We start from the raw sequence: 16,933 nt of genomic DNA on the forward strand, positions 1-16,933 counted from the left end.
GAAACTGTACCCAAAGTATAAATTCCAGACCTGTGTGTTCAACCACTCTGTTTTACCACCACCCAGTTGTCCACTCTACTAATACACATCTAATTATTTCCCTTTCCTTCAGAAGAATATTTAGTGACTCCTACGACCTAAGGGAAAATGTTGATAAACAATGGTATGGCACCACCTATGCCACCTAAGGAACCTTATCTTAAAGGTATACCAAATTGAATTGTTACCTCTCATTTCGTGGCAGGGCACAATTACCCTCAATGAGACTGAACACACCTCAAAAGCCAGAAAGTATGCCTTATACTTCTTGGTGTTCCTCTTACTGCAAAGCACAATGAATTGTGGCATTTAATATTTACTTTTAAAATAAATCCATTTTTATTTGCAATTATACCTATAGTTGAGAGCATAATGAGTCATGTTGTTATCTTTTCCTCCTCAATTAATTTGGTGAGATTTGCAGCCAGAACACCATGTCTCTGTAATTTACTGGAGGTCCATTCCTCTTCTCCTCTGGGGACACCTTCTCCTTGTTCTACATCTGTGTGTGTTTGGGGGGGACACCTGGTGGAAGGTCTGTTCTCACGCACACAGATGGGTGCTGGGAGCACACCGCCCCCTCGTGAAAACTGGCTTGCTGCTCAGAGAAATACCTTATGTCCTCTAATCCAAAACCATTCTGCGTGTTTTCCTTGCTAGGATTTAAAGAACATACTCTGTTCCCATCCAAATGTGAGAAGTTTAATTTGAAAATAAAATATGTCACAATGGGAAAGAAACAAACGTGGAAAGATTTTCGTATCCCATTATCAGATGATAGGTCTTATATTTGCAGGGCATATAAACGGCATTAACCCCTTTTAAAAATAGCCTTAATGAAGAGACCAACACACTTTCTCTCCTTGTGAACCTGAACCATTTTGGAAGACATATCAAGGAAAAATGTCCATCACAATATGCAGTGAGGACTTAATACCTTCACAACTACCTACCCCTACCTTGCCAATGCATGTAAATTCTCCATTCTAGCATGAAATTGTCCTTCATCTCAACCATCATTGAGGAACCCTTTTGTCTGTACAGGTAGGCAACCCATCGTAACAGATGGGAGGAACCTACAATGTTCTCTACTGTAATTATGTTTTTCTACTAGAAAGTGTTCATTAATTCATTGAAAAGCAAGGAAACACACAAAGAAACAAACAAAAATCAAGCATCAGCTATGAACCACACATTTTGCCTATTGGTTATACAAACAAGCATCAGATGGACTCCTTGCTTTCCAGAAGAATGATAATCCCTTGTAAAATGCAGATGTTATCTAAATAGACTAACACTTTAAACCACTTAACCAAAAATGATTTATCAAATTACTATCCAGTCACCCAGAAAGATACTGATGTGACGGAATGGAACTTGATTAAAAGTAAGGACTGTGCACAGGAACAGGAGGCCAGATGACCAGAGAGCATATGATTCCTAAATGGAACTTTTGAAATCCATTGGGTAGATCACTTAGGCTTGTCAAAATAAGTTAGGTAAACAGAAAAGTAAGTTCAGAAGCTTTACAGACACAATTGTTTCCATTTACATTTTATTCTATGGCTAACTTAGGATATTATCCTCAGCTAAACACTGTGGGTTTAACGTTTTCATTCCACTAAGTTTGGTCATATGCTTTATGTGGTCAAGAACATGGACTAAATGACTTTTTAAATAAAAAGGGAGCTTCCCAACACTTCTCACAGCAGGAAATAAACAGAAAATATTTGTGTGCTGGATTAGGGTAAAAGAAGGGGCTGCCTGTGGCCAGAAGCAGCAGACATAAGAGGATCCAGCATCACACAAAAAAGGAGGGGGTCCATAGCTCTACTCCTGTACCCTTGCTTCAGATAACTCATGGAGAAGCTCTTGATGGAAGTTAGAACAGTCCTTACAGTATAACTCAATAAATGCACTTCATCTTGCAACAATATATTATCACCAGTATGATTCTCTATAGTTATTTATAATTCTGGCCTTCAACATGTGTTACTCAAAATTAATTCATACTTATGGTTACTGTTATCTCCACTTCAACAAATGAACAAACGTCTTTCCTCTTCAAGAGCTTCCAAACACCTTTGTTTGAAACAACTGTATGATAGGGAATTTGTTTGTTTTGCTCTACATTCCAAGAAAGAGAATATTCAAGATAATGCTCTGATTAATGTATATATAAAGCAAGCATCTTCTTCCTGCACTTTTGATAAAAAGAATTATCCATGTTATTTTATCTTATTGGGCTACTGTGTGCATCTACCTACACCTATATCTATGTCTATATAATTATGAGGCATCAATTCATAGCAATATAACGCAGGGAGGAGAAAATAGGTAACTTTTGAGAAGAAAGAAGACAATACGCTATTTTTCAATCTAATAATTATTCTGGGAAAAATAATAGTTGCTTATTGGGTGGTATTTAGATGTTAGAGAACATATTTTAAAAGACAAGTGGTTTTATTAAGAATGGTATTTAAAATTGCCTATAACGTAAACATTGATATACAAAAATGTATATAAGTTCTTCTTTTGTGTTTCTTCTGACTTTCCACACTACTGCAATGAATATACAATACTTGTTGTATTAGAGAAGATTTTGATTTAAAGATGAGTGAAGAATGCATCATCAAAGGAACTTGGTCAAGTCTTTCCAGTTTCCCTTGACAGTGTATGAATGTGTTCAGGGAATCTGGAATGTGCCATCTCCCTGCTCCATGTAATTACCATGCAGTAACAGATTCTTTAAATATAAATTCAATGCATATTTAGGAGTTAAGCACACTTAATTGAAAGTGCTACCAATTGTCTATTCTAATGAGCTGCTAGCTAAATTGGAAAATATTAGTGGATTGTCTGCCCTTTATTTTGAAACCCTTAAATAACTAGGAAAAAAGAGAAGTGGAAGTGGGACTCAAGAAACAGTTGAGCAATGTCACAGTTGTGAATTTTACCTCCTGTCTCAGCAAAGCTTTTTCTGTCTTGTCAGAAGGAAATCTTCTCAGATGTTAGATGTTCATTCTGATGAGAATAGTATTGTTATCAGAGCATGCCCACCGTCCTTCATTTAACATGCAAATACTCAAGAATCTCGTTTCCAGCTCATTTCCATTTCAGTTTAATTTTATTTCAAATTTGTTCCTAAAATATATAATATTATCTTTATTGGTTTTATGACAGTTTGCCTTGGGATATTTATACCAAGATGTTGCAAATAAAGCTATTGCTATAGAATATAGGTAATCATTTTAAGGATGGCAGAGGTTAATTATAGGCTCTATTTGCAGCATCTCAACTGCTTGTTATCTTTTTCAACTTCTGTGACTACGAAGAACTGAGTCAATCTTAAAGTCTTTCTTTATTTTGAAAGTTAACATCATATGGCTTTAAAATTGCTGCATGCAGATTGTCTCGCCTAGTCTGGAGAGATCCCAGCCTTTGCCTAATTTCCTCATTACTGTCATAAATTGATGGGCTGTTCTTTTCTCAGATTGATGGTAGCTAGAGAGAATATATGAAAAAAGATAATATCTAACCCAAAACCTCAGCAGTTATTGTGACATAGGATTTAAAATTTTGGTACAACTCTAGAATAAGATAAAGAAGTATGAAATGCCATTGACTGAGTATTATTGGGAGTGTTAACTTCACGTCATGAAATCAACCATAGAGTTAAAATGGTGGTTTGGAGAGCAGAAATGGGAAATAAAGAAAGCAGTAGTGCTTCTTAATTAATTGAAGAACATGTATCCCCTAGGGCTGAAGAAATTGGAACCTTCTCTCCACTAACCTCCTCCCTTCCATGTTTCTTCTTAGATGAGATTATAGTTAGATTGGTTCAGATAAGATTGTGAGATGCTTTAGACCTTGTAGGAGACAAGAAAGGCTGTGTCCTAAGGTTTATTGTGAATGTCATCAGACTCCTTTTCATGTAACAGGAAGTGTACTGGCCTGAGAGTCCATGCCAATCAAGTTTAGATCTTGGCTGTATAATTTACTAAATGTGTGGGACTTTGGTCAGTCTCACTTACACTAAATATTAAGGGTACTTATTTTGATCTCAGTGTTGCATTATGTAGTTTAATATAAACAATGTGCATGAAAGTGATTAGAATATAGCAAATAGTCAATGAAGGTTTTAAAAATTGTTTTTATTGAGCCTGATGCTATGTATTATTAGACAAAAGAAATGCAGTATAAAATCAGAAGGCTATTAAAAAATATATATCTACAATTGGCCTCAGTCATCCAATGTGCAAGATGGGGCATGTCCTATCTTACTGGTTTGACTAAATTCTAGAATCACTAAATGAATTGGACCAAAAACCTAGAATATAGTCCTCTGAAGTTACTGTCATATATTTGTCACATAATGATTACATGAGTAGTTTTAGAACCAGTAAGAAGGACATTTTCCAGAGGAAACTTATCTGCAAATACGATCTATAGGATCATAGTATGAGCTTCCAGGGGATCCCACTTTTCTGGAGAGTCACAGTGATTTTGCTGTTCCTGCAGTTGTTGGTTCAAGTTCTTGAATGTTCTGAATCAGACTATGGGTATGTATCTCTCCTCTGGCTGCAAACTTCCTCTAATATTTGATGAGAGAATTAGATGTCAAAATACTGTGATACACAGCATGGACTCAATTCCAGTAAACCTTTTGTCTGGGCAGACATGAATCTCTATGTTCACATTCAATACAAAGATAACAAGTTTAGCTCATAGTATAATTCACCACGGTTATATCTTACTTGTGAAAGATGATTCCCAGAAAAAAACTTCATAAGTGGTTATTAATGAGTCATTTCCAGTCACTCCATAGACTAGAGAAACCAAGATATGATTTAGGAAATGAGTACTACCTGGAAGGAAGGTATGAACGGTTGGAGTAAAAACTTGAGTCATTTTAGTTTTATCTGAATTAATTTACCAAAATAGACTTGAGAAATAGTGAATGTCTTCAACTTTAGATGACCTTTCAGAGTCCAATTGCAAAGCATACCTTCTGTCTTCTACTTCTTTCCCTCACGTTGCCTGTACTTTTCTATACTGCCTTTGCTTACTGGTTTCTTAAGTTATACAAGGTCACATACTCTTCAGACTTTCAGTAAACAAGGAAGAGGATGTTAGTCTTGAGTATGAGGATATTGCTGAATGCAGAAAAGTGCTTGACAACTCCCTTCTGAATTTAAATTCCAATATAATATAGCTGAGAATCTCTGGAGACATAAGCTAATTAGCCTACTGACAAAAGAGGATTCAGATTTTTGACACGAGGTGTAGGGACATCTAGGAAATGCAGCCTGCCCCTTGGTGTTTTACATCACATCATGATGATATCATAAAATGTACAGAAAGCTCTTCAAATACTCTGCTATAGCATCTTACACCATGAGTTCACAGAGAATCTAAATAGCTGCTGATCAGTTTGAATTAAAGTACCTGCTGCCAGACAGTGATAAATAGCAACAATACTAGCTTCAGACTGTCCTTAGATATAAATGCAATAGGACAGAAGAGACAGGATCAAAATTAAATGTGACCCCACCCAAAAAAATCTTGGTTGAAGGCTCAGGGAAGCAGACTACCTAGTACTTGACTTAGATGAGATTTTAGTAGATTGGGTAGTGTTCACTAGCTGACAGCAGAAATTCATGCTGAATGGCTCTAGAAGCATATCTCAAAATACACATGAGGAGACAAGGAGAAAAGTTGGTTAAGGCACTATACTCTAGAGCTAATAAGATCAACAAGCATACTAGAATTTAACAATACTCATTTGTTTCACATTCTTTAATTTTTTTGTTATTGATGGTGTTTTAAAATGGAATGCTTTCCTCACCTGAATTTATGCCTGCAGAATTAGAACATTGGATGAATGTTTTCAGAAGTGACCAACCCATATAATAAATGAGAGTTTTGGGACTACCATATTGCACAGCTCCAGAGGGCACCATTTACATTGCATTCTCTATTGTAAATACAAAATATGTGCATACTCAATTTTATCAATAAAATAAAAATAAGAATTTATTATTTTATTGCATATTATTGCAACTTATTAAATCTAATGTGCAGTCATGTCCCTCTAGAAGCTTTTAAGTTTAGATTGATCACCTACTTATATTTAGGATGGCTCATTTAAGGTGAGCTTCCTAAATGCCATCATGCCTTTATTGAGGGAGTAAAATGAAATGGAAGGTGTTGATGGAAAGGAAATAAAAAATTGGACTAATAGACTTTAACCTCTTTTATAAACTATCTTATTTAAACTTTAACCTTTGCTTCTCTAGAGGAAGAGAATCATTTTTTTAATGTTATTATTTATATACAATTGGCCATGGCACTTGTAATAAAATCTGACGTTCTAATACTCCTCTCTTTGGTTTCTCCTTCCTTCTTTCTTGCTAACAGTCTTAACCACCCTAGTGCTGTGAGAACAGTATCACCCTTGGAAATATGGTGAGTAATAAGAGATCTTAATACTACCATGATATGAAGGGTGTAGGGCTTTCATCATGCTTTTACCAGTCCCTAAGCAAAGGGTCCTTGGCAGGAGAAAGTCAACCAGAGAAAAACTTCATGAACTACAGATGTTCAACTTTTCAAATTTCTATAATAGGTGACTCCAAAAGCATATCTATGAAACTACCCTATTCCCCAAGACCCTGGAGAGAGCCAGGAAAGTTGGGCTTAATATTTCTTGTTATCATTCCAATAGTACTATCTTGGGAAGAGAATATTTCCAAGAAAGTATGATCAGTTCTGGAAATGCTAATGGATTGGCAACTTTCCCCCAAGTCTTTCTAGCTTGAGGGAAGGAATGGGGGCAAAGTGCAGTGAGTTACTGGGAGTGCTTGCATTTTCTAAGTCCTACAAATAGCTTACCTACTAATCCCCAGTGTCTCGCTTTTCTGTGAAATAAGAATTTGGGAATTTGAAATTGCTTTTAATGGATAAGGTGGTGCCAGGGGCATGCTGTTACCTATATGTGTGCTTCAAATTCATATACATGCTCACCCCTAATCAAACATTTTTTGTTGTTTTTCAACCAGTAAAGAGGAAGTAGATTCATATTCAAGTTTCTTTAGGGACGAGATCATGCTGAGAGGCAAATGAATGGCCACTGTGGGGAATTTATTCCTCCTGCTGAAAAAGCAAAGACTAATAATAATTGAGGTTGATTTGCAAAATGCACAACTTTACAATAATCATATGATACCTAGTAATTTTGAAATTGAGGTGAAAAAAAGGAAGCACTTAAGAAGCCGGAATTATGAAAATCAAGAAGTTGCTTAAAATATTTGAGGGTGTGCTTATTGAATTAAATGCCATATGCTTTATTTGCTTCTGAAGAGAGAGAATGATTTCTGTTGGAACAAACTGTACACACAGGTGTTGATAATGGGCGTATAAGCTATGAAGAGGAGCCAAAATGTTTGGGGTTGTGGTAGGAGGTGCTAATTTGGGAAAAGCGGTAGAAAAGTATAGATAGGGGGAAAAGGTAAGTTTCTTAGCCATATTTGAAAACTGGGTAGTGGTGGTATAATTATAATTTATCACTTGAATGTAAACCCACCCTAATTTATGAAATCAGATTAGGAATCTATTTCCCAACTGCTCTACTTATGAGTCACTGGTGTAAGAGATGAGAATAAAAAAAATTAATATACATATTTGCTTGTTCTATATATATATATATATATATATATATATATATATGTTTCTGCCAACTATAGGGAAATTATAAATAAAGCTAAGTACATCATTTTATTTTCCCATTTGTAGGTCCCAGTGGAAACAAATATTACCTATTAACTATTAATGAGAAAACTAAAAGCAATTTTAGTTGAATACCTCATCAATGACATATATTGCTTCTAATACTGAGAGACCCTGATACATAAGATCATCAATGCCTGATAGATAAGGCATCAGTCAATGTAATAATACAATACAGTAATATTTCTGAGAGGGAGTCTATAATGAAACATTGCCAATACAAACTATATTCAATTCTTAAAATGGGGTAAACAGTCATGCCTCCAAGATATCATGGAAACAGTGAAACAAAGAAACAACAAAAATTCTGTGGGCTATAGAGAATTAGGCTCACTCTACACATTTTCTGATACTACATTTATTTTTCTTCCTAATATGTAAAACTCTCATACTTTGGTCTAATTGGCACCCAAACATCCTGATAGCAAAAGCATATTTAAGTATATTCTATTATATAGTTATTGAATCTGAGAGGAAATTCTCTTGATCAATTTGTAAAAAATAATCTGTGACTCCCCCTTTACTTCCTTTAGTTTCTCTTCCAATCTGTAAGACTTCAGGGAAAACAAAAATCTTCGCAACTGGAAAGCAACCTTTTGAAAGCTCTGAAAGCATATTTAAAGGACACATTCAAAGCAACTGGATATTATGTCCAAGAAGTACTGCATCAAACAGATAATTAAACATTTTAATTCTCACAATTATTTTAACTGACAAAATTGCTTGGCTCTAGCACAGATTGTTTATTATCCCTGAATATATAATGTGTGAATATTTATTGTTTTTATTTGAATAAATATTAAAGCATAAAGGTAATTTCCATTGGGTTTTATATTCTGAAACTATATACAAAAACTTGTGTTTTGTGTTTAATTAAGGATGAGTCTTTTTAATTTTTAAGCAATAGTATTTGAGCATTAGACAATTCCTGAAGATTTTGCTGCTGAAATTAGCCAATGGAAAAATATGATGTTAAAATTCTAAGACAATCAGTCACTTTTGTTAGATGATAACTTGTACAAGGTTACTGTCATAGAAGCTCATTATGAAAAATCATTTTCTTCTCAGGATATTCAGTACCTTATACACTGATATTTTGAAGAGAAGAAAATGCTGCTTTTGATAAACTTAAGTTGATTTATGTCCTCCCGATTTTGATAGAATTTTTGCAATTCTAAAACTCAGGTAAATTTAAAAGCATGTGGAAAATAACATGCTATTTTGGACCCAGATTAATATTTGAATCTTTAGCAAACCTAAGACTCTATAACATTTCTTTTTTGTTCTGATTATAACTTCTTGAAAATATGTGTGGAGGTAGAGCAAAAGGGTTAGAGTATAATGATTTGTTACTGGTAAATTCCCAAACTGGATGACTCAGTAGCATATAACCAGCCCAATCTGTACCAGTTTTACAAACATACGGACTGCTGATAATTATGGCATATATAACTCAATAATGAAAAGAGAGTTTTAAAATAATAATTTTTTTAGTTTCCCCATGTAGTTTCTTATCAGTGCTTTCTTGCAATGTCTTATTTATCCCAGCACAAATGGATAGTTTCTTTACCCTCTCTCAGAACACATTCATGAGAGTTTAAAGCATAGTTAAACAAATAAAGGGAAAATTTGCTTAATCTGTACAATTGGGAAATGTTAGATAGTAATAAGATAGGAGACTCGTAAAAGATGTGAAAATAACATTTTTTTGACAAGATCTTTTACTTGGAGATAATTGGCCTAAGGTCATAATGGATTATTACTTTGTTCATTTTATTTATCACTGCAGATTAGCAGTGATTAGGTGGAGGGATTGGGGAAGAATTTCTCCTTTCAAAATAATCCCTCTCAGGTAACCAATAATAGGTAAAAATTTCCTCATTAATATTAGTTGCTGTTGTTCATTTCAGTTAGTTTTAATGAAAGTCTTAAATATGTACCTTTAAGATACTGAATACTTAATCTGAATATGTATGGTATACTTTTAGAACTGAATGGAATTATCTATTGTCTTTTTGCTATTTGTTGTCTGAGAAAATCATCCAGTGATCTTCTGAGATAAAGAGTTTGACAGTCTAGCTCATGGTCATTAGATCCATTTGTGCTACTTTAAAACTGAGTTGCAATCCTAAAACCTAAGGTTCACCATTACATGTAAACGTATTTAGTATTTTCTTTAACAGCTGTGTACTAATGAAAACTGAATAAAGGTAGATAACTAGAAATTACAATCCACTTAATAATTGTATTAATCTTGCTGGGCTCATTTTTCTATTTTCTTCAGTGAGAAATGTAAAGATATGTATTGTACTTATTATTCCAATCTGGAATTAACAAACTGGGATTTTTTTCCTTAATAGGTTAAAATAGTTTACAATTTAGGAATAATTAATGTCTTTCTTTTCTCCTTCTGCCTTTAATGGCAGTTATTTTCTGGCAACTGGTTAACTATACAAGCATTGTTCACACACAGATTACATACTGGAAAAGAAGTCTTAAAGTGGGATAGCTATGAAACTTACTTAAAAAGATGGTAAAGCCTGTCATGTGCTGTTTGAGGTCAGGCCACATTACTCCGTCATTACCCAGGTGATGCTCTTAAAGAGTAACTGATCATTAAGCCAATTAGAATAGAAGACATTAATTTTTTAGAAAAAAAAAATACCATTTTCACAACTTGTGGGTTTAAGCCAGAAGAACAGAAACCAGACCAATATGGGGCCAAGTTCAACTGACTCAATATAACAACACTGAGGAGTGATGGTTTTGCCATGATGACATCATCACTCTCTTGAGACCAATCTTTTGGAGTGCAGGTGGCAGGATGAAGCTGATGTCATTGGAAAATAGCTAACCCATAGAAACCACGTTTTTCAGGGACAAGAACTGTTTATCCTGTCCATCCTCTTCACTGGAGTCAAGAATCTATGCAAGTGGCATTTCAATGTGAGGTTTGATATGTTTAGGTAATGTAGGACCAGATCTCCTACTTGACCATGAAAGCATCTACTCAACTACTGAGTGAGACTTTACCAATTGGACCAATGACTTGTGGAAGTGCCTAACAATCAATATGTATGGATCACCATAATGTCTCTGGCATCCATTCCATCGAATAGTCTTCCTTCCTTCTTCCTTCCTTCCTTCCTTTCTTCCTCCATCCTCCTTTCCTTTTTGCTTATTAGTTAAATAAAAAGTGATTTGCTTTGTCAGAATACAGACTATGCTGCATCAAAGTTAATGATATGAATTAACAGTATGTGGAGAGAATTGTGCAAATTAAATTAATCAGAATAATTTCTCATTGATGTGATCTCAGGATATTTGATAAATATATTACAATTATATAGATGTAGATGCGCAATGTTAATTTTAAAATCCTAAAAATCTTGTGATGCTTCTTTAACATACATGCAAACATAAAAACACCAAAGTCTTTAATTGTTTTTAAGATCCAGCGTGGGCTATTGGTTCACAGCTATTAAGATGGTGCAAGGCTGAAATAAGCTGATGCAAAATGTGCCACAATAGTCATTAAAGATCCAAACTTAACCCAAACTTGACTGAAGGCAACCCAACTCTCAACTCTATCTGGAAAATATTTTTGATTAATATTTAATCCCTCCTAGATATCTGCTTCCTTTGTGTTTTGTGTACGTGTATGTATTTTAAATCTCAAGATAGAAAACACTGAAATTTAAAAGGAAGAATAAATTATACAACCTATTAATAGTTAATTGTCTAGTAGGTATTCGTGAATTCAATGCAATGTTGCTATTATCCATACAGTGAAAACAGATGGGCAGTCCTTCACTGCAACAAAATCCATGTTTACCTAAACTTAACTGCATAAAGCAGAGAGCTAAACACTTTACGGACAGGGTAATAATCTGATTTGAAAGATGTAAGGGACTCTCTTTAGGAACTTAGTTTGGTCACCACTGACAGAAGAAAGCTAAAACTTTAATTGTATTTTTGTAGCCATCATTTGAAATATGTATCATTTCCCTCTAGCAGTCACTAGGAAAAAAAAAAACCTCTAAACCTCCCCATTCTAGGTTGTATAAGTAAAAGTTCTTCCATTTGGATGGCCTTAAGAGAATCTTGCAATGACAGATGGTTTGGTTAATTACAAAATTAAACTTTGCACTATTGAGACATGTTTTCAGTGAATAATATTTTCCAGACAGAGTTTAATAAGTAGCTTGTGGTTGAGTATAAGTAGCCTTTTGCCCAAAAAAGGGAACCAGGTCTCTGTGACTACCTTCTATACTCACAGATCATGAGCATGAGGGTAGAGGATGTTAACTTGACCACCCGAGGAACTGAGTTCCAGTAACCTTATCGGTGCCTGACAGTGACCACACCCTGAGGGTTGTGAAAGAAATACTGTTGAAATAGCACCTGGCATTTCACCCTGAACTCCTGTAACATTTGCTGATTCACTGACCACAGTGAGGGGAACTACACTGGATGTTCAGCTGGTCTCACTGGGTGAGTCCTGCTGGTAAACATGGACTCATCTGAGAAATCACAGGTTTTAATATCCACATGCAGAAACTTTGACTTTTTCCCCCCTGAAATGGGGGTAGAGCTATTGAGTGTTTCAAATGCTGAAATGCAGAAAGATTCAAACTAGAAATCTAAACTTTTGTAAAAGGAATGTCTTTTGCAATCATACACCTCGTATTTTGTTGTTTATGTATTTCGTACTGAAAAGTAGCTGGGCTAATTGGCACTTGGTATGATCAGAAGACTGATTTTCTCCAGCTAAACAGATATTCTCCTGCTAATTTGGGAAACCTATGCTTGATGATGTTCGACCAGAAGAGATTTGATGCTTAGGTCACTAGTGATACCATTTTTAGATTTAGAAATATTATCTGATCAGAGCAGGATCAGGCAAGCATTACCTGAATCTTTAATAAGTTAGAAATTGGTAATGCAATGATTTACAAGATTTTGTTTTCACTTTTTTTCCACATGTATGGTTGGGGGAAAAGCTATAGCTATAGCTATAGCTTTATATATATATATATATAAAATTTATAATGGGACCTATTTGCACTGTGGTGTGTTTTTTATTCTTCATAAAACTAAAAACAAAAAAAATGAACTGATTTTCACTCCAATAAATTGATCACTGTTATTACTATGCTAAAAGTATACAAGATTCAGAAATAGCTAAGTGAGAAATGAACAGTCCATCCAGAAAACATTCAAATAAGACCATCATGAAAAGTCTCCCATTCTATTCACTTAATTATATCTTCAGTAGTTTTTGGAAATGTTATTAACATAATAGTAATGATCATATCTTTTCTTATCTTTGTTTCCTACAGGAAACTGATAATGGTTTATAATACATATTTAATTGGATTTTTAAAAATGAATAAGTGACTACACTCTTACCTCTTGGAATATGACTATCAAAATTCAAGTCAATTCAACAAGAGAGCATGTCTTATCAATCTGCAAAGACTTTATTCATGGCCCAGAATGTGCTTCATCTTTAAAATCAACTTCATTGAAGTATGAAATGTCTAGAATAAGATATACCTATGTTAAGCATAATGACAAAGTTGTGTACATATGTAGCCACTGCCATGACCATAATAGAATATTTCCATTAACCCAAAAAGTTACTCTGTGCCCCATACTAGTCATACCTTCCCCACCGCTGCCTCACGAAACAGCCCAGAAACCACCAATTTGCTTTCTTGGTTTCTCTCACTATATATATATATATATATATATATATATATATATATCTTCTCCTCTAATTTTGTTCTCAGTGGCATCCTACAGTATATACTCTTTAGTGTCAATTTCTTTCAGCATAGTGGTTTCATCTATGCTGCTTTGTGTGTCAGTAGTTCCCTTTTATCTTCCTGAGTTGCAATCAAGTCCATCGTATTCCACTATATGAGTTTGTAACAGTTTGTTTATCCAGTTACCTGTTGATGGTCATTTGGGCTGTACCCAGTTCTTCTGAATTCAGCTTCTTTGAATATTCACTCATAAGTTTTTTTGTGTGGATGTGTTTTCATTTATTTTAGGGAAATAGCTAGAAGTGGAATCACAAGGTCATATGAAATGTATAGACTTACTTTGATTAGAAATTGGCAAACAGTTCTCCAAAATGGAAAGACTTCCATTTCATCCATTCCTTCCATCTGCAATACATGAAATTTCCAGTTGTTCTCCATCTTCACTATTACTGTGTTGCTGTATATATTCCTCCTTTTAAAAAAAAAATTAAATTTGTTTGTTTTTGCATTCTTTGGGGTATGTAGTGTTTTCTCACTTTGATTTAAATTTGCAATTCCCAAAGGACATGTTTAGCATGGTTCTATGTGCTTTTAGGCCTTTGTATTTCTCCTTTGTATCTCCTTTTTTGCCCTTTATATAATAGAGTTCTTTGTCTTCTTCAAATATTCTAAATACAAAACTTTGCCAGATACACGCACTGTGAATATATTTCTCTGGTTATGGCTTTTTTTAGTTTCTTACTATTTTTTTAAAGTACAATTTTTTTTTTTTTTAAATATGGAACGCTTCACGAATTTGCGTGTCATCCTTGGGCAGGGGCCATGCTAATCTTCTCTGTATTGTTCCAATTTTAGTATATGTGCCGCCGAAGCAAGCACTTTTTTTTTTTTTAATTTTGTAAGTCTAGTTTACCATTATTTTTTCATTTATGGTTAGTGGGATTTTCTTTTAAAAAAATATTTGCTTTTGTATAAGGTGTGAGATACGGATCTATGTGATGATGTTAAGAATTACTGAGTACATATGTAGAATGGTATGATTTCTAAATGTTGTGTTAATTTCTTTTTTTCCGTTAATAAAAAAATATATATATATTTTAAAAAGCCAAAAAAAATAAAAAAATAAAAAAATATTTGCTTTCTACGAGGTGTTGAAGATATTTTTCTCCCAGGTTTTCTACAGATTTTAGCTTGTACCTTTAGTTCTGTGGCTCATTCTGAGTTATTGCGTATGAGATAGAAAAAAAAAAGCTGAGATTTATTTTTCACTTGGACATCCAGATTGCCATCAACATTTTTTGAAAAAAATTGTGTTTTCTTCATTGAGTTACCTCACAAAATTGACCCTAGAAATATTATGGTCCATTGATTCCATTTATAAATATCCACTGCCAATATCACATTATTTTGATTATCTGAGCAATTTAGTAAGATTTAAAATCAGACTAGTATGTCTTCCAGAATTGTACTCTTTTCAAAATTGTTTTAGCTATCCACTGCCCTTTTCTTTTAGAATCAGCTTCTCAATTTACACACACATACACATGCACACAAGCCTGTTGGGATTTTTATTGGGATTGCATTGTATCTGTAGAACAATTTGGAGAGAATTAGCATCTTAACAACATTTATTCTTCTAATGCATGAACATTTATTCTTTTAATAGTTTGTGTGAAATAAATGTTTTCATAAATTTTGTTGTTTGCCACTAAACATTTCATACTTTGTTACTAGTACAATTACCATTCCTTTCTAAAAGTTAGTTTTCCAATTGTTCGTTTACAGATTATAGAAATAAAATAGATATTTTGTATAATGTCCTTGTATCTGGTGAACTTGAAAAATTGTTGGTCCTAGTGACATTTTTACCACTAGATTCCTTAGGGTTTTGTACATAAAAGATCATATCTTCTCCAAATAAATGTAGTTTTATGTCTCTGCTTCAACGTTTTATGTTTTTTCTTATCTTAATGCACAGGCTGAAGTTCCAGCACAATAGTCACTAGAAATAGTAAGAAAAGGCATTTCCTCCCTCTTTGTATTCTTTGAGGAAATTGTGTAGTCTCTATACTCAACTCCGTACAATATAAATCATACTACATTTACTAAAATTTGTTTTTATGGCTTATCATATAGATTATCTTGCTGAATGTTCCATGTGCACTTGAAAATAATATGCGTTCTGCTATTGATGGTGGAGTTAGTGGTGCTTTTTAAATGTCAATAAATGAAGTGATTTTTTTATATTGTTCATGTCTTCCTATTCCTTACTGAGTTTTTATTCAGACTGTTAATTACTGAGGCAAAAGTGTTGAAATCTCTAAATATGTTTGTTCCTATTTATTCTTTATTTTTGACCAGTCATTGAATCATTTATTTTGAATCTCTATTAATACATACTTACATACATATATGCATATATACGTACATGCATACATTTATCATTATGATAACTCTTTTTATCTCTGATATTAATCCTGGCCCTGAAGTGTCTTCTAATATGCTATTTATATGGTCACTATACCTTTCCTATACTTAGAGCTTGAACGCTATAATGTTTCCATTCATTTTTGTCTAACCTATATATGTTCTCTTGATTAAAACATGTGTATCGGAAACAGCATATAATTAGTTGTTAATTTTCCCATTTTTTAATCTTCGTCTTTAATTATGGTATTTATAGTTATCAATATGATTAGGTTCAAATTTATTATCTTATTGTCTGTTTACTATTTGTCCCATTTGTATTTTGTTCTTGTTTTCCTTTTTTCTCCCTTATTTTGAAATGAGTATTATTGAGGATTACATTTCATCTCCACTTCTTAGCTTTGCTTCCTTCTTTTTATTCTCTAATAATGGCTCTAGAGTTACAATACACATCCTAAACATTTCACAGGCTACCTTCAAGGGATATTATGCCAATTCATGTAGAATGGAAATTTATACGTAGATATGCCTACCCCATCCCCTCTTTCTGCTCTTGTTTTCATACATTTTACTTCATGTATTTTATAAACCCCACAATTATTTGTTTTTGTTGTTTTAAATCATCAATAATCTTAAATGCAACTTCAATTTTCAAAAATATTTTTATGTGGGTGGGTTTGATAAAAATGTATCTTGGGTTAATGTTTTGTATATGATCATTCCGTCAAAATTGTAATGATGTGGCACTTCTTACTGCCTTTTATTTTCTTTTGGGTCTATCAATTACTGAAAGTGATGTGTTTAAAAATTCCAATCTGATAGTAAAATTGTTGATTTTCCTTGTAGTTTTGTCCATTTGTGAAGTTGTGTTTTATGTGTACACAGATTTAGAATTGTCTTAATTTCCT

At 33.7% G+C, this 16,933-nt stretch overlaps 1 non-coding gene across 1 annotated transcript; it reads right to left on the bottom strand.

Annotated features, from left to right (window-relative positions):
* Positions 1-14,370: 14,370 nt before the first annotated feature.
* Positions 14,371-14,477, bottom strand: LOC143678385 (U6 spliceosomal RNA). The gene has a single exon (XR_013173197.1). It is a non-coding gene; the product is annotated as a U6 spliceosomal RNA (small nuclear RNA).
* Positions 14,478-16,933: the final 2,456 nt, after the last annotated feature.

The sequence above is a fragment of the Tamandua tetradactyla genome, chromosome 3 (genome assembly GCF_023851605.1).
Source record: "Tamandua tetradactyla isolate mTamTet1 chromosome 3, mTamTet1.pri, whole genome shotgun sequence".
Classification (NCBI taxonomy): domain Eukaryota; kingdom Metazoa; phylum Chordata; class Mammalia; order Pilosa; family Myrmecophagidae; genus Tamandua; species Tamandua tetradactyla.